General features: G+C 38.9%; 1 pseudogene; it reads left to right on the top strand.

Moving 5' to 3' along the window:
• Positions 1 to 253: 253 nt before the first annotated feature.
• The window catches only part of LOC111960328 (phospholipid-transporting ATPase ABCA1-like), a 232,665-nt pseudogene continuing 226,918 nt past the window's right edge, over positions 254 to 6,000 (top strand).

Below are 6,000 nucleotides of genomic sequence, written 5' to 3'. Positions count from 1 at the left end.
TTGAGTTATGAGAACGTATGATCTTCTCAAGGCCATGACATCCCTCCCCCTTGATTTTTACCTCAGCCAATTAAGATAAGACTAGAGTCAACACGTGCTCCTGAGTTGAGCTAAAGGGAGTACGTTGTGTAAGGTACATCTTGCACACTACTGTACCTCATCACCTATTACCTGAGTACTGTTGCCATGGCAGTCCCTGTAGAGGTCATTTGCATACTTTATAGTGCTAGATAAAAGGGGATAGAGACAGGGAAGTAGAGAAGGGATAGTGAGAGACAGAGCAGCCTCAGAGGGAAGAGGGTGACTACGTTTGGAGTTTACACTGGGTCAATTTCATCTGGGGACTCCTAAATATGTGCTGAGAATAATTATAGTCTAAAGAGCTAGGAGGTAAGTTGCTCATAAATAGATTTTTGGTAACACTTTACGATACAGAAATGAACAGGTAGCCTGTTTACAATGAAAGTACATGATAACTATATAGTTACACTGTAATATACTATAACATGCTTGTCTTTGGGATTCATGAAAACAAGTAACTCTAAGCGTCATTTGGTACCAGTTACCAAATGTGTTCTTGTGCGTTTTTATGTACATTTTACATACTGTAGCAAGGTCTCATGCGATGCTGTGGCTTGTTGTTGTAGCCTAGTGGTTAGAGCATTGGGCCAGTAACCGAAAGGTTAGGCCGAGGGGTTGGGTTAAAAGCGGAAGACACATTTCAGTTGAACGCATTCAGTTGTACAAATGACTAGGTATCCCCCTTTCCCTTTGTTATAGTTGCTAGATAGTTTCCTCATGAGGCTATGGCTGGGTCAGTATTTTAGCTGAGTCACTGTATTGTCATGTTTTCCATGGCTACGTAATGCAATGATCATCATTAGTGGCTTCAATACCAGCAGCTTCGTGTGACTTTAAATGAGGTATCAGTCATTTCTTACAATTTTCTTCAGTCATTTCCTTGTCATGAGATCTATTGTTCACACTTTTTGAATGGCATGCACAAATTATGGAGTGTGACTTTAACAGGTGGGGAGGTAGATGGGTAAAAAAAAAGACCATAGCGATCAGATTGGACTTCAGCCTTTCACGTAAGAGTGTCATAATGCTGAACGAAATTATTTACCAAAACCCTGTTGTATTGCTGGTGCGGAGATAAAGGCAATAGGTTCCCTTGATAAGGATGTAATAAAATGACAGTCTCATGTCATGTGTTTACCCGTGCACGTAACGAGACAGGAAGAGTTCGAGTGAGTATTCTGTTGGGGTAAAGGTCAGGTCAGGACAATATATAAGCACCTACTTTTGGCGATACCACATGCTTTGCTATGATCTATTTGCTTTGGACAAGCCGGTTGTCTACTTAATACTTAATGCTTACCTTCAGCAAAAGTGGTAATAAGTGAAGAACACAAACATTTAGAAGCAAAAGTTAGCTTGAGTGACATGTATTAGCTTAATGTCTTCTCTAATTTCGGTAAACATGCAATAAGTTGGTTCTAATGTGGCTAATTAGCAGAAAACGACTGCGTAATATGCACCAGATTAATATGACTCTACTGTCGTTGATTGATGCTAATAACATGCCGCTTTGAACATCTAAATAGCCTTAGTTCATGAAGAGTTGCTGTCTTTGCAGTGACCCATTTTCAACATTTCACAAACAATTTTGTTGTAAAGTTTTCAAAACTTCAAAGGGGCAGTCTGGGTGGTAGTAAAAAAAAATGGGGAGAAGTGTCATGTTATTTTTTATGATTTTATTGCCCTTGCGACCCAATAAAAACCAATTGTTCACAAATAAAGGGTCAATCTGGAACAACAAAGCAGTCATGTAACCACACTCCAAATCATACAGATCTGGATGCAAGAACTGTCCGTCCATGACATTCAAATGTTAGTTTTATCCATGTTTTCAAGCTATACAGAGTTAGTTTACAATATTATATTTTTTTTTACAAAGAATTAAGTAACATAAGCTTATATTTAGGTTATGATGGGGTACACGTTATATTGTTCAAGAATCAATGACTTATATATCATTCAATTCAAAGTCCAGACATGGATGTGCCATTTCCAGATTGCATCTTTAACACACACATAACACGGAACCCAAACCGGCTACGCGCTTGCGCCATCGGGCGCTATCGTGCATACATTTATTTTGTCCCCATATACCAAACGCGATCACGACACGCAGGTTAAAATATCAAAACAAACTCTGTACCAATGACATTAATTTGGGGACAGGTCTAAAAGCATTAAACATGTATGGCAATTTAGCTAGTTAGCTTGCACTTGCTAGCTAGTTTGTCCTGGGATATAAACATTGAGTTGTTATTTTACCTGAAATGCACAAGGTCCTCTACTCCGACAATTAATCCACACATAAAACGGCCAACCGAATAATTTCTAGTCATCTCTCCTCCTTCCAGGCTTTTTCATCTTTGGTGATTGGCATCTACACTTTCATAGTATTACCACGACAACCGGCAAAACATTTAATCTTTCAATCACCCATTTGGGTATAACCAATGAGGAGATGGCACGTGGGTACCTGCTTCAATAAACCAATGAGGAGATGGGAGATGCAGGACTTGCAGCGTGATCAGCGTCAGAAATAGGAACGACTTCTATTTTAGCCCATGGCAACGCAGACGCTCGTTGGAGAGTGTGAGCAGTGAGGGTGCAATAATTGAATGACATGGATTTCAAAATCTATTTTGCGACGTGTTCGGTCTGGTCAGCATGTAACACAATGGCTTTAATGCAGTTGGTTAAATTTTTCTGATTTCAATAACATGTTGAGTTAAAGCCATTGTACAGAATCAGTGGAGGAAGTATGAAACTGGTTGCAATGACGTCGTCATGACACTATTTACGACTTCAAAATTACTTAATCAAGGTCCTACTGGTTGTATAAAACAGTTGTGTTAACGTTAACTCATTCAAAGCCAAAAAGTGACACACTAAATCTGTCCCCACTTGGTCAGAGAAGGAAGGCCAAGGTAGGCCAGGTACTGTATTGCTGAAGTGTACACAAAGTTGATTGAACTAAAGGGATAGTTAACCCAAATTACAAAATGGCATATTGATTTCCCTACCCTGAAATCAGTCTATGTACAAGGTTAGACATCAATCCATATTTTGTTTTGTTTACCTGGCCACTGTCTCCAAATGGAAGGAAACCAATGTAATTTTGCAATTTGTGTGAACTATCCTTTTAATATTAATGAGTGTCGAGATTCATTCTCTCCTATAAAATTCTCAGTAGCTGAATACGTGAAAATGCAACACTACATGCTTCAGAATACTTACTGTAAAACACTACAATTTACAGGGTCATGCCTCTTCAGCTGCGAGCAAATAACATTCCATTGAGCCAAATTGCATGTAATTGTTTCTACATAGAGAAATCAAACAAGCTGCGCAGCATAACGGCTCCGATGCAGAGGCAAACCTTTCAAGACGACCATTTGAGGCCCCATCTTGAGCGTGCATTTTATAAATAGGAAATGACCTTCTGCATTTTTTATAACATAGGTTTCTGGTTATGTCAGAGCTTTTTTTACCCAATGATGTTGTCTGTGTAGAGCGTAATGAAATATTCAAGTACAGCAGAGACAAATACATTACCTAGTGCACACTGGGTTTCTGAAGGCTGTGGATGTCAGGAGCCTGAGCTAAATGTATTTATACAAAGTAAACACATTGTACCTTGTGAGGGCCACACAATATGCAGCCTTTGTTATACAGTAGCTACAGCCTTTAATAATGCAAATGTAGATATTGAACGGCATTTCAGTTGCTGTTAATAAGAATGTTCTCAGTCAACTCACCAGTGGTGGAAAAAGAACCCAATTGTCATACTTGAGTAAATGAAAAGATACCTTAATAGAAAATGACTCAAGTGAAAGTCACCCAGTAAAATACTACTTGAGTAAAAGTCAAAGTATTTGGTTCTAAATATACTTAAGTATCAAAAGTAAAAGTATAACAAATTTCTAATACCTAATATTAAGCAAACCAGATGGCACCCTTTTCTTGATTTTTTTTGTATTTATTTACGGATAGCCAGGAGCCTACTCCAAAACTCATGCATAATTTACAAAAATAGAATGTGTGTTTAGTGAGTCCGCCAGATCAGAGGCAATAATACATTTGTAAATGTTTCAACCTGGTCCTGAATGACCCTAGCCAGCTGTTCAGGAATTGCTTGGATGATAGAGGGACGACAATACCTTGAAGGGACCATTCCATGGCCATGTTTTAAAGCACAGATGTTCTGGGGAATTAGTTTGGGGTGTTTAAGAGTTATTCTGGAGGGAAGTAGCATCAAGGAGTGAGCAGAAGGCCCTTGGCCCTCCTTCAATGCACTGTTGGTGGTATAATCTACTCTGGCTTTGTAAAGCTTACCAAACTGTTTGTGACAATGCAGGTTTAAGTCCACGTGTAGGTTTATACTGTACATTTTTAGGTTTTTACTATGCAGTGCCTAGGCTTTTTTGGTTAGTGGTCTAGTTATTCTGGAATGTGATGTATTATTGTGCAGATTTCACCTCCTGCAATGGCACATAAAATATGTTAACTGTGATGGTTGTCTACAGTAACCCAGGCAACACTTATTTTTGTTACTATACACTACAGGTCAAAAGTTTAAAAACACTTACTCATTCAATGATTTTTCTTTATTTTTACTATTTTCCACATTGTGGAATAATAGGGAAGACATCAAAACTATGAAACCAAAAAAGTGTAAAAACAAATATAAAATATATTTGAGATTTGAGATTCTTCAAATAGCCACCCTTTGCCTTGATGACAGCTTTCCACACTCTTGGAATGCTTTTCCAACAGTCCTGAAGGAGTTCCCACATATGCTTAGCACTTGTTGGCTGCATTTCCTTCACTCTGCGGTCCGACTCATCCCAAACCATCTCAATTTGGTTGAGGTCTGGGGGATTGTGGAGGCCAGGTCATCTGATGCAGCAGTCCATCACTCTCCTTCTTGGTCAAATAGCCCTTACACAGCCTGGTGGTGTGTTGAGTAATTGTCCTGTTGAAAAACAAATTATAGTCCCACTAAGTACAAACCAGATGGGATGGTGTATCACTGCAGAATGCTGTGGTAGCCATGCTGGTTAAGTACGTCTCAAAAAGACACAGCGTTTGGAACCAAAAATCTCTCATTTGGACTCCAGACCAAAGGACAAATTTCCTCCAGTCTAATGTCCATTGCTCGTGTTTCTTGGCCCAAGCAAGGCTCTTATTTTTATTGGTGTCCTTTAGTAGTGGTTTCTATGCAGCAATTCGACCATGAAGGCCTGATTCACGCAGTCTCCTCTGAACAGTTGATGTTGAGATGTGYCTGTTCCTTGAACTCTGTGGAGCATTTATTTGGGCTGCAATTTCTGAGTCTGGTAACTCTCATGAACTTATCCTCTGCAGCAGAGGTAACTCTGGGTCTTCCATTTCTGTGGCGGTCCTCATGAGAGCCAGTTTCATCATAGCGCTTGATGGTTTTTGCGACAGTACTTGAAGAAACTTTAAAAGTTCTTGACATTTTCCGTATTGACTGACCTTCATGTTTTAAAGTAATGATGTACTGTTGTTTCTCTTTGCTTATTTGATCTGTTCTTGTCATAATATGGACTTGGTATTTTACCAAATAGGGCTATCTTCTGTATACAACCCCTACCTTGTTATAACACAACTGATGGGCTCAAACGCATTTAGAAGGAAAGAAATTCCACAAATTAAGACACACCTGTTAATTGAAATGCGTTCAAGGTGACGACCTCATGAAGCTGGTTGTGAGAATACCAATGGTGTGCAAAGCTGTCATCAAGGCAAAGGGTGGCTTTTTGAAAAATATCAAATATATTTTGATTTGTTTAACACTTTTATGGTTACTACATGATTCCATGTGTGTTATTTCATACTTCTAATGTCTTCACTATTATTCTACAATGTAGAAAAACTCCTTGAATGAAGTGTTCTAAA

The sequence above is a fragment of the Salvelinus sp. IW2-2015 genome, linkage group LG37 (assembly GCF_002910315.2).
Source record: "Salvelinus sp. IW2-2015 linkage group LG37, ASM291031v2, whole genome shotgun sequence".
Lineage (NCBI taxonomy): Eukaryota > Metazoa > Chordata > Actinopteri > Salmoniformes > Salmonidae > Salvelinus > Salvelinus sp. IW2-2015.
This window is presented reverse-complemented; position numbering and strand designations above follow the sequence as displayed.